At 46.7% G+C, this 13160-nt stretch overlaps 1 pseudogene; it reads right to left on the bottom strand.

The window, feature by feature from the left end:
* Window positions 1-1665: 1665 nt before the first annotated feature.
* LOC132385604 (14-3-3 protein beta/alpha-1-like) lies at window positions 1666-2732 on the bottom strand (annotated as a pseudogene).
* Between the last annotated feature and the right edge of the window lie 10428 nt (window positions 2733-13160).

Genomic DNA, 13160 nt, shown 5'->3' with positions numbered 1-13160 from the left:
GCTCCAGTACCTCCTTCCTGATGTTTGAGGGGTAATAACTGTCCCTGAAATTGGTGATGTGGGTCCTGAGGCTCCTGTACCTCCGTACTGATGGTAGAGTGGTAGTAACTGTTCCTGAACCTGGTGGTGTGGGTCCTGAGGCTCCTATACCTCCTTCCTGATGTTTGAGGGGTAATATCTGTCCCTGAATCTGGTGGTGTGAGTTCTGAGGCTCCTGTACCTCCTTCCGGATGGTTGAGGGGTAATAACTGTTCCTGAACCTGGTGGTGTGGGTCCTGAGGCTCCTGTACCTCCTTCCAGATGTTCGAGGGGTAATTCCTGTTCCTGGACTTGGTGATGTGAGTCTTGAGGCTTCTGTACCTCGTTCCAGATGGTTGAGGGGGTAATGACTGTTCCTGAACCTGGTGGGGTGGGTCCTAAGGCTCCTGTAACTCCTTCCTGATGTTGGAGGGGTAATATCTGTCCCTGAATCTGGTGGTGTGAGTTCTGAGGCTCCTGTACCTCCTTCCTGATGGTTGAGGGGTAATAACTATCCAGAACCTTGTGGTGTGTGTCCTGTACCTCCTTCCTGATGGTTTGGGGGGTAATAACTGTTCCTGTACCTGGTGCCGTGGGTCCTAAGGCTGCTGTACCTCCTTCCTGATGTTTTAGGGGTAATAACTGTCCCTGAACCTGGTGGTGTGTGTCCTGAGCCTCCTGTACCTCCTTCCTGATTGTTGAGGGGTCATAACTGTTCCTGAACCTGGTAGTGTGAGTCCTGGGGCTCCTGTACCTCCTTCCTGATGTTTGAGGGGTAATAACTATCCAGAACCTGGTGGTGTGGGTCCTGAGGCTCCTGTACCTCCTTCCTGATGGTTGAGGGGTAATAACTGTTCCTGAACCTGGTGGTGTGGGTCTTGAGGCTCCTGTACCTCCTTCCTGGTCGTTGAGGGGTAATATCTTTTTTTTTTCTTTTTTTCCATTCATAAAACATTTTATTCCACTTACATCAACTTTACACATTTTCTTGATTACAGTTATGCTTGTGTTCTTATGAAAAGTCCAGAAGACATGAATGCAGCTGACCATGCAGCAATATATCTGATTACTTCCGTGTTAACTATTTCACAGCCACATGCGTGTTAGGCAATCAAGACCACAAAGCAATAACTAAAAAAGGAAGTTACCAGATAAACACATGGGAAGGTCTTTACCTCTTAAAACATACATTATTAAAGGTAAGCATTCATTTTTACTGCATGTTTGCTTGTACATTTGTTCTTACGTTGACAATAATTTCTTTTAAATACAAATAAAATGTTCAGATGTCACGTGTAGCAAAATGAAGACATGAGCAATGATGAATATTGCAACTCATGGAATGTTAATCCTCCTCTGCCCTATCCCAAAAATCCTGAGACACGTAATAGATGGTGCAGGTTTTGATCTACATATTAGCAACTCTCTAGAAATTGCACGACTCGTACTGAATCTGCCATTTCCCCAATACAGACACTAAGTTATGGGCATCCTTCTTTGCTAGTACAGGAAACAATTGACATTAGCCTTGTGGAAACCACAGCTACAAAGAGTACTAACCAAACATTTAAAACTTGTATAAAAATTCCACACCCTGAATTTACATTGGCCATCTGAAACATACAGTACAAGAGTCCCCAATATGAATTGGCTCTTCTCCCCTATCAAACACAAACCACATGGGAAACACAGAGACCCAACAAAAGTGACAGAAGCTCTCCAAAGACCTAAAATAGAAACTAGTGGGACAGCAAAGATTACAAATAGTCTTGATGGTGAAGATTCAGGAATGAGGCAGACAGAAAAAGGCAGTGGAAGTTTAATTCTCTCCTCCCTCGCCAACATCAGCTTCTTCCCCCGGTTGTCTGAAGTCCACAATGTCAAGTTATCTCGCAATAACTGCATTATTAATGTGCTGTCTTTGTAGGAATCTTCATTCAGTTTATCACGCTCTGCAATTGCTTCATCAAATGCAGCCTTTGCAAGAGCGCAAGCTTGTTCTGGAGAGTTGAGAATTGCATAGTAAAACACTGAAAAATTAAGGGCCAGTCCTTGGCGGATAGGGTGTGTTGGCTGTATCTTTTTTACTGATGTCAAACGCTTCTTGGTAGGCTTCTTGTGAATGATTGACTGTGGCTTTCTTGTCATCACCAGAAGCCACTTCAGCTAAGTAAAGATAGTAATCTCCCTTCATTTTCAAATAGAAAACTCTGCTGTCTGGAGAACTAGCATTGGCAATCAAGTATTTATCAAGAAGACCCAACACATCGTTGCGGATGTCCCGCAGCTCGGCCTCGATCTTCTCCCGGTATTCCCGGGCCATCTGCTGCTTCTTCTCGTTGCTCTCGGTTTTCTGCTCGATGCTGGAGATGACCCTCCAGGAGGAGCGGCGGGCCCCCACCACGTTCTTGTCGGCGACCGAGAGCAAGCTGTGCTCCTCGTTGGAGAGCTCCAGGCCCTGCTCGGTCACGGCTTTCATCGAGGTCGCCATGTCATCGTAGCGCTCGGCCTGCTCGGCCAGCTTGGCCTTCTGCACCAGCTCGTTCTTGTCCATGGCGGATGGGAAGAGGGGGGAGGGAAGCCGATCGCTCTCGCACTCTACTGTCCGAGTTGAGCCCTGACGGTGACTCTGGCGCTCAACGAGTGAGGAGCAACCGCCGCGATTCGTCTCACTTGACGCTCGCTCGCCTGCTCGCTCTCGGTGGGTGGGGGAGGTGATGGCGCTGCCACGGAGATCAGGGCGAGGGGTAATATCTGTTCCTGAATCTGGTGGTGTGAATCCTGAGGCTCCTGTACCTCCTTCCTGATGGTTGAGGGGTAATATCTGTTCCTGAATCTGGTGGTGTGAATCCTGAGGCTCCTGTACCTCCTTCCTGATGGTTGAGGGGTAATATCTGTTCCTGAATCTGGTGGTGTGAATCCTGAGGCTCCTGTACCTCCTTCCTGATGGTTGAGGGGTAATATCTGTTCCTGAATCTGGTGGTGTGAATCCTGAGGCTCCTGTACCTCCTTCCTGATGGTTGAGGGGTAATATCTGTTCCTGAATCTGGTGGTGTGAATCCTGAGGCTCCTGTACCTCCTTCCTGATGGTTGAGGGGTAATATCTGTTCCTGAATCTGGTGGTGTGAATCCTGAGTCTCCTGTACCTCCTTCCTGATGGTTGAGGGGTAATAACTGTTCCTGAACCTGGTGGTGTGGGTCCTGAGGCTCCTGTACCTCCTTCCTGATGTTTGAGGGGTAATAACTGTTCCTGAAGCTGGTGGTGTGGGATCTGAGGCTCCTGTACCTCCTTCCTGATGGTTGCGGGGTAGTAACTGTTCCTAAACCTGGTGGTGTGTGTCCTGAGGCTCCTGTACCTCCTTCCTGATGGCAGCAATTAGAAGAGAGCATGTTGCGGGTATGTGGTTTATAATGAACACGTTATTTGTTTTCTATGTAAGATAAGCAAGCAGTGCAAAAATAGTAAGATTTGTTTCAGGGGTTCACGGTCCGTTCCGACATCCAATGACGGACGGGAGGAAACTGTTGCTAAAATTACAGTTAATTAAATCCCGGAAAAACAAAACCAGCTGGTTGGATGATGCCGCTGGAAGTCTTACTCTCCATCGGTGCAAGAAAGAAGGAGAAGGGACAGCCAGCACTACTGTGATCAAAATGAAAACGTATAATTGGAAGCACAGAATAATATTCTAGTCCTTTACTTGCGGAATTATTTTATTCTGCAGCGGCCTGACGTTCCGATTGGACGCTTACCAGTTTATTTAAGTACAAAAGGACAGTAAATGAAAGGTGAGCTGGCGCTCCTTTTAAACCACGAAAGCCATGCCGAAGCTCTCCCATTTTACCGCCGTGACTGCTTCTTGGGGAGAATCCGAGTCCTTCAGTTTCCCTCTCGTTTCTGTAATGCGGAGCGCTTTCTGCTCATGGCGATGGCGACTTCAAGCCCGAGAGGAACGGGAACCGAACGGCTTTAATTTCTCTCAGCCATTGGAGAAATCTATTATCGGTTTACTTAAGCACAAAACCTTCCCCCACCCACACCCGGGTGGCTGCTCGGCCCGCTGACTTCCTCCAACAGCCTGATTTTTGTTCGCTGCTCCATTAATTGACGCGGCCACGTACAACTAGTTCGTTCAAGTTCAAGTTCATTGTCATTTAACGTCTACAAACGAAATAACGTTCCTCCAGAATTGCCACGGTACATATAACTCACACACTCCCACACACACACACACACACACACACACACACACCATAAAGTAATATTACCATCATTAAATTAACCATCTAAACCATATAACAATTACAGCACGGAAACAGGCCATCTCGGCCCTTCTAGTCCATGCCGAACACTTACTCTCACCTAGTCCCACCCACCTGCACTCAGCCCATAACCCTCCATTCCTTTCCTGTCCATATACCTATCCAATTTTTTAAAAGACAATATCAAACCTGCCTCTACCACTTCTACTGGAAGCTCGTTCCACACAGCTACCACTCTGTGAGTAGAGAAGTTTGCGCCCGTGTTACCCCGAAATTTTTGCCCCTCAACTCAAAACTCATGTCTTCTTGTTTGAATCTCCCCTATCTATCCCCCTCATAATTTTAAATACCTCTATCAAGACCCCCCCCCCCAACCTCCTACACTCCAAAGAATAAAGACCTAACAATTATTAAAATATATTCCAGGTTTGGCCTGCATTTGGTGGCCTAAGTTGTATTTTATTGTTTCATGGCATCAGTCTTCACGGGAACTGAGATTGGGAAGTGGGAAAGCCATCTGGAAATGTCGGCAAACTCCACGGGCGGCTCGGCCTGGCCGAGATTTCGCCTCGACGAGAAAGCTTCGGGGTCGCCGTGCAGGCAGTTGCGCTCATCTATCGGGGCGTCACGGTAGCCTAGCGGTCAGTGTAACATTTTACAGCGCCAACGGCCCTGCCTTTGTCTGTGAGAAGCGTTTACCGTCTCCACAGGACTGCCGATGTTTCCCGTGAACAACTGTTACGTACCCCGTAACTGGGTGTCTTACCAGCAAAGATAGAAGTGTCTGTTGGAGTCTGGTGATACTATTTTCAACAATATTTACTAGCAAAAATATACAAAATAATATTAATGCGAATATACAGAGAATATACGTTAGCAATACTAAACCTGAAAGTGCGGGTATAATAATAATCACTAATGAAACAAGCTCTATCGTTGTCTAGGGGATAATGAATTGTCAGATGGAAATATAGTTCAGTTCAGTTCATGCAGGCTGCGGTAGTTTGCCGATGTGTTGCAATTGTTGGAGAGAGAGAGAGAGAGAGAGAGAGAGAGAGAGAGAGAGAGAGAGAGAGAGAGAGAGAGAGAAGTGTGAACAGTAACACCTATTATCTTGCCAACCTTTCTTTACGATTTTGATCCGTCGACGCGTTGTTGTTGTGGTCATTCACGTATGACCCCGTCGTCCTTTAGCTAGATCGTTCTTCCGTGGTGGACTCGTCACCCAGGCAAGGGTGGACACACACACAAGCCCCCACCGGTCTCGCTACAAAACACTGTGAGTTAAAATTCAGCGACCCTTCGTTCGGTCTCCGATCTCCCACCCTGTCTCGTGGGGGTTCTGGTGCTCACTGGTGTGTCTCCTGGTGCGTCTGAGGGGTGTTACCCCAGACCTCACTTTTATCCCCACTCAGGGGGTCTCAGGTGTCACTCAGGTTGAGATGATGTAACCCATCAAACCAGCCCACTCTGGTTGCCCCCTGAGGGGTTTCAATGAATAGAAAGTACACAATCCTTCTCCAAAAGACAATAACAGTAATCAATGGTTCTGCTCCTCATTTGTTAGGGGGAGACATTTCACCTCAGCTGTGCCTCTCTCTCATTAACTTTCATGAGCTGTTATCAATAACAACTGCCCTGGCAGAGTCCCTTTTGTCTCTCTTCCTTCCTTTTTAGCAGCATCGAAATAGTAGCGATTTGCGATTTTCCAAAAGCGGGAGCATGGGCGATTCTGCACCCTTCTGTCCATCAGAGTTGTTCATCCTTCATAGCACAACGTTATCAGAGAGACACTGAAAGCTAGTGGCTATAGAAGCCTTTAATCAGCATTGGAAGAAGGTGCCTACTCGGCCCAAATTTCCGTGACATTTTTACAAGCTAACGCCCAAAGGTAATGAAAGGAAAATTCAATAGTTAGAATGCGTCTACAGTGCTTCCTTTGAATTACATATGGTTTTCACACGCCTCCTTCTTCGCAGCCACACTCCAGACACCTAAAATGAATGTTGATCAGCATTAACTCTCTCACCCTCTCTGTCCCGGGGTTCATGCAAGTGAATGGGTGTTTCCTGGTTTGCAAGTGAATGGGTGCTTCCTGGTTTGTGAGTGAATGGGTGTTTCCTGGTTTGCAAGTGAATGGGTGTTTCCTGGTTTGCAAGTGAATGGGTGTTTCCTGGTTTGCAAGTGAATGGGTGTTTCCTAGTTTGCGAGTGAATGGGTGTTTCCTGGTTTGCAAGTGAATGGGTGTTTCCTGGTTTGCAAGTGAATGAGTGTTTCCTGGTTTGCAAGTGAATGGGTGTTTCCTGGTTTGCAAGTGAATGGGTGTTTCCTGGTTTGCAAGTGAATGGGTGTTTCCTGGTTTGCGAGTGAATGGATGTTTCCTGGTTTGCAAGTGAATGGGTGTTTCCTGGTTTGCAAGTGAATGGGTGTTTCCTGGTTTGCAAGTGAATGGGTGTTTCCTGGTTTGCAAGTGAATGGGTGTTTCCTGGTTTGCGAGTGAATGGGTGTTTCCTGGTTTGGGTGTTTCCTGGTTTGCAGTCGACCCCAACCTGAAGTGCCAGAGAGTCTCCTGTTCAGAGCTGCATTTAAAATTCAGTCTACACTCCGCATACAGATCTGAAGATTTGATTGTCGTTGAAGCATAGAAACATAAAAATCCTACAGCACAATACAGGCCCTTCGGCCCACAAAGATATGCTGAACATGTCCTTCCCTGAGAAATTACCTAGGCTTTACACATAGACCTCTATTTTTTTTCTATGTACCTATCCAGGAGTCTCTTAAAAGACCCTATCATATCCGCCTCCACCACCGACACCAACAGCCCATTCCAAGCGCTCATCGCTCTCTGTGTAAAAAACTTAGCCCTGACATTCCCTATGTACCTACTTCCAAGCACCTTAAAACTGTGCCCTCTGTTATAGTCATTTTTGCCGTGGGAAAAAGCCTCTGATTATCTACTCGATCAATGCCTCTCATCATCTTATATACCTCTGTCAGGGTCACCACTCAACCTCCATCACTCAACCTTCATCACTCCAAGGAGAAAAGGTCAAGTTCACCAATCCAGGCAACATCCTTGTAAATCTCCTCTGCACCATTTCTATGGCTTCCACATCCTTCCTGTAGTGAGGTGACCAGAAATGAGCACAGTACTCCAAGTGGGGTCTGACCAGGGTCAAATAAAGATGCGACGTTACCTCTCGGCTCCTAAACTCAATCCCACGATTGATGAAGGCCAATGCCCCGTATGCCTTCTTAACCACAGAGTCAACCTGTGGAGCAGCCTTGAGCGTCCTGTGGGTTCGGACCCCAAAAATCCCTCTGATCCTCCAGACTGCCTACAGCCTTACCATTTATTCTATATTCTACCATCATATTTGACCTACCAAAATAAACGACCTCTCACTTATCTTGGTTGAACTCTATCTGCCACTTCTCAGTCCAGTTTTGTATCCTATCAATGTTTCGATTCTAACCTCTGACAGCCCTCCTCACTATCCACAACACCTCCAACCTTTGTTTCATCAGCAAACTTACTAACCAATCCCTCCACTTCCTCATCCAGGTCATTTATAAAAATCACTAAGAGTAGGGATCCCAGAACAGATCCCTGCGGCACACCACTGGTCACCGACCTCCATGCAGAATATGACCTGTCTACAACTACTCTTTGCCTTCTGTGGGCAAGCCATTTCTAGATCCACAAAGCAATGTCCCCTTGGATCCCATGTCTCCTTGCTTTCTCAACAAGCCTTGCATGGGGTACCTTATCAAATGTCTTCCTGAAATCCATATACACTACATCTACTGCTCTACCTTCATCAATGTGTTTAGTCACATTCTCAAAAAATTCAATCAGGCTCGTAAGGTATGACCTGCCTTTGACAAAGCCATGCTGACTACTCCTAATCATATTATTCCTCTCCAAATGTTCATATATCCTGCCTCTCAGAATCTTCTCCATCAACTTACCCACCACTGAAGTAAGACTCACTGGTCTATAATTTCCTGGGCTATCTCTACTCCCTTTCTTGAATAAGGGAACAACACCTGCAACCCTCCAATCATCTGTATCATCGCCAGAGGCTCAGCAATCTCCTCCCTCGCTTCCCACAGTTGCCTGGGGTACATTTCATCCGGTCACAGCGACATATCCAACTTGATGCTTTCCAAAAGTTTCAGCACATCCTCTTGCTTAATACTGACATGCTCAAGCCTTCCAGTCCACGGCAACTCATCCCTAAAATCGACAAGATCCTTTTCCATATGAATACTGCATCAAAATATTCATTAAGTACCTCTGCCATTTCCTCTGGTTCCATGCACACTTTTCCATTGTCACACTTGATTGGTCCTATTCTCTCACATCTTATCCTCTTGCTCTTCACATACTTGTAGAATGCCTTGGGGTTTTCTTTAATCCTGTCCGCCGAGGCCTTCTCATCACCACTTCTGGCTCTCCTAATTTCTTTCTAAAGCTCCTTCCTGCTAGCCTTATAATCTTCTAGATCTCTGTCATTACAACAGCATTTGCACACCATGGTTCCTGTACCCTACCATCCTTTCCCTGTCTCACTGGAACGTACCTATGCAGAACTCCACACAAATATCCCCTGAACGTTTGCCACATTTCTTCCGTACTATCTCCCATCACGACAACTCTTATTATTACACCTTTCCAGGATCTGTTTCCCTATCTGCTCGGTATCCCTGTTACTATTAGGTGGCCTATAAAAAAACACCCAGTAAAGTTATTGACCCCTTTCTGTTCATAACCTCCACCCACAGAGACTCTGTAGACAATCTCTCCATGACGTCCACCTTTTCTGCAGCCGTGACACTATCTCTGATCAACAGTGCCATGCCCCCACCTCTTTTGTCTCCCTCCCTGTCCTTTCTGAAACATCTAAAACCCGGCACTTGAAGTAACCATTCCTGTCCCTGAGCCATTCAAGCCTCTGCAATGGCCACCACATCACATCTCCAAGTACTGATCCACGCTCTTAGCTCATGCACTTTGTTCACGACACTCCTTGCTTTCGACACATCTCAAGCCTTCGGTCTGAGCGTGTCCCTTCTCTATCTCCTGCCTATCCTCCCTTTCGCACTGTCTACAATCTTTCTCTATTTGCGTGCGAACCTCCCCTTCCCCAGTCTCTTCAGTTCGGTTCCCAGCCCCAACAATTCTAGTTTAAACTTTCCCCAGTCGTCTCAGCAAACCTCCTCGCCAGGATATTGGTCCCCCTGGGATTCAAGCACAACCTTGTCCTTTTTGTACAGGTCACACCTGCCCCAGGAGAGGTCCCAATGATCCAGATTACAAACTAACTTTTGTAATCAAACGAAGTTTATCGTTCTGGTCATCAGGGGACACAGCTACGCCCCCGAACGTTTCGAAAGTAGAATTCACGAGCAATTATATTTTAGACGTTTACTCGAAATCTGTTTGGGGGAAAAGTTGAGAACAAATTGAAACTCTGGGTGTGAAACGGATGTAACATCCCTCCAGGTATTGGATACCGATCGGTTTGGAATTCACTGCTTTGGGTGGAACAGACCCGAACGCGTTTAGCAAATCATTTTAATCACCTCAGATCGGACGGACCAGGTTGAAAAAAAAAGAAATTGCACCGGCGAGATACGTTAATTTTCAAACTATAGAAGCGGAGCCGGAGGGCACTAGTACAATTTTTGATGTAACAAAACGTGATTTCTACAACTTTGTCCCGTTTCGCCCAGGACTTCAAAGTATTGAAAGTTAGGTTGGGCAGCGAAGTGTCGCTTGCAAGTTCTGTGCTTCTGAGCGTTAAAAATCATTTGGCCTGACTAATTCTGCAGAAGAAAGGTTGTTATTTAGCTTTCGGCTCTTAAATACGTCATAGTTAGGGGAGGAGGCGGTTCCTGGGAATAAGCTCCCACCAACTTTTAAATGCTCCCAATGGTGTGTGTCTCAAACAGCCTCTGACAAACCAGGTCCAGCTCCCGGCCTTCACGTGTGGCTCAGCTACTAAGCCCAGCGGAACCGTTTCTACTGACGGGAGAGGGGGAAAAAGCGGGCCACTGTCGGTTCGGGCAGACGGGACTCGTCAGCCGCGGTTTGGCAGCTCATCTAGGAGAAGGAAAACTCTGATCTCAAACCTCCCGCTGCCTCGCATCGGCACCCGCTCACGGGGAAGGCTTCGGGAGTGAACCCCGAAGGAAATACCCGGAGCTGGATTCCTTGAGGCAGTCCAACCTTGAGTTCGATGTCAGGGAGTGTCGGTCTCTGCCGCGCCTTTGGGTTCATCATCGAGGTGGAGACGGGGAACTTGCTGGGCAGGGCAAAAGCTGGCTCTCCATATCGTACCGCCCTGGCCTGCGTATCAGACAGCGGCAACGCAACATCCACACCCTCATCAATGCCTCTCATCATCAGGTCACTTCTCATCCTCCGTCGTGCCGTCATCCAGGGTGCCGAAGACTTTTGTACGGTGAGATGTGTCACTTGCGTCCAATCGGATTAGTGAGGATTGTGCTTGGGGCGGGTGTCCCGTGCTCCTGATGGCAACGTCACTTACTAACCTTGACCGAACAACTTTGGGATGTAGGAGGATGCTGCAGCGCGTGAAGGAAACCCACGTGGTGGCGAGGCAGAAGGTACAAGCTCCTCAGAGACACCGGCAAGAAATGAACCATCATCAGTGCTCGCTGGTATCGCAAGGCATCAACAGCCCTACCAGGCTTCTACAAGCTAATTTCCCTTTGCATCTCTTGCTGGAGTTTGATCCTCCTTCATAAGCACACAGCAGCACTGGAGAGAGTGTTTGGGTTGTTAACCATATAACCATATATAACTGACTGAGTTACGTACCCCAAGCTGCATGCCATCTTGGACAATAACTCCCATCCACTCCATAATGTACTAGTTAGGCACAGGATTACATTCAGCCAGAGACTCATTCCACCGAGATGCAATACTGAGCATCAGAGGAAGTCATTCCTACCTGTGGCCATCAAACTTTACAACTCCTCCCTCGGAGTGTCAGACACCTTGAGCCAATAGGCCGGTCCTGGACTAATTTCCACTTGGCATGGTTAACTTATTATTATTTAATTGTTTATGGTTTTATTTTGCTATATTTCTACACTATTCTTGGTTGGTGCAGCTGTAACGAAACCCAATTTCTCTCGTGATCAATAAAGTATGTCTGTCAGTCTAGTGTTAATTTTTTCCTGTGGTCTGTCACTTTACAACGCCGAGATAGTTGAGACAGTCTTTTGCACTGTTGGATTTCTGCTGACTGCAGTATTGCTGGGTTGCTACGGTGAGCAGAGATTGTTTATACAAGCGGCGGTTTGTTTTGAATAAGCAAGGTCAGATGATCCTCTGACAGACACACAGTTAAGGTCGAGATGGATTCGGTCAATGAAAGACACCAGTGAGTTGGCCGCTGGTTTAAACCTTCAGTAGCCCAAAGGCGGTGAGTTAAGATCGATCCTCGGTATTGGTAAATGAGTCCCACAAGCTTTCTGCATCCAGAAGAAGTTTGCAGGAAGAGAAGAGAGGAGAGGAAGGTTTGAAACAGAATAAACCTAGTGACAAAGAGATCACTGTTTGGACTCTCTCTCTCTCTCTAAGCAGCCCGTAAGGGTGAGTTATTTCCATTCGAATATGAAAAGGTGTTTGTCACAGAGTTAATCCACAGGAGTGGGTTCTCTAATGAGGGGAAAACCTTTGTGAGTACCATGTGTGTGTTTACCCTTTTTCTGGGTGGGGTAGTTCACTGAAGAAAGGCACCCCGTGGCAAATCACTGTTGGAGTTATTTCATATGTCGTGGAACTGGAAAAGTGGCTGTCACGTTGTGTGTTTGGGGGTAGACACACGACAGACACAGGCAGGAATACAGCAGAAATAGACACTGGAAAATTCACTGAAATATTGTGTTCAGTTCTGGTCAGCTCATTATAGGAAGGATGTGGAAGCTATGGAGAGGGTGCAGACGAGATTTACCAGGATGTTGCCTGGATTGGAGAACAAGTCATATGAAGCAAGGTTAGCAGAGCTGGGACTTTTCTCTTTGGAGCGTAGAAGAATGAGAGTGGACTTGATAGAGGTCTACAAGATTATGAGAGGCATAGATAGGGTGGATAGTCAGTACCTGTTTCCCAGGGCACCAATAGCAAACACCAGAGGGCATCTGTACAAAATTAAGGGAGGGAAGTTCAGGGGAGACATCAGGGGTAAGTTTTTTACACAGAGGGTGGTGAGTGCCTGGAGTGACTTGTCAGGGATGGTGGTGGAGGCTAAAACATTAAGGGTATTTAAGAGCCTCTTGGGCAGGCACATGGATGAAAGAAAAAAAATGGAGGGTTATGGGGTAGTGTAGGTTTAGTACGTTTTTTTAGGATTATATGGGTCAGCACAACATGGAGGGCTGAAGGGCCTGCACTGTGCTGTCGTGTTCTGTGATTCTATGGATGAGCTTTGAGGGCCCATGAAAGGGTGAGTTTTGAAGATCAATTGGGAGGATAGATCAGTGGTTCTCACAGTGTGGAAAAGGGGTGAACGCTATCGGTGTGCTTAACCCTTGCCTGGGTTGATAGCTTTACTGCGTGAAGATGGTACCCTTTTGTGTGGTCGCAGTCGGTGACTTTAACAGGACTCTGGAGGAAAACGGAAGATTGATGGTATCGGCTTACTTGGAAAACAAATCATCCCTCTCTTCAATTCTACTCAACTCAGTATCACGAACTGAACTGACTTTGTTCCTATACCATCGTAAGACTGTATCATTTACCACCTGAGCTTGGAGAAGTTGGGGTTATATACAAACGTTTGTAGTTATATGTGCATAAACTGTGCTAACCTATTTGATTTATCTGGTTTTATATTACT

Source organism: Hypanus sabinus (genome assembly GCF_030144855.1).
Source record: "Hypanus sabinus isolate sHypSab1 chromosome X1 unlocalized genomic scaffold, sHypSab1.hap1 SUPER_X1_unloc_15, whole genome shotgun sequence".
Taxonomy (NCBI): Eukaryota; Metazoa; Chordata; class Chondrichthyes; order Myliobatiformes; family Dasyatidae; genus Hypanus; species Hypanus sabinus.
This window is presented reverse-complemented; position numbering and strand designations above follow the sequence as displayed.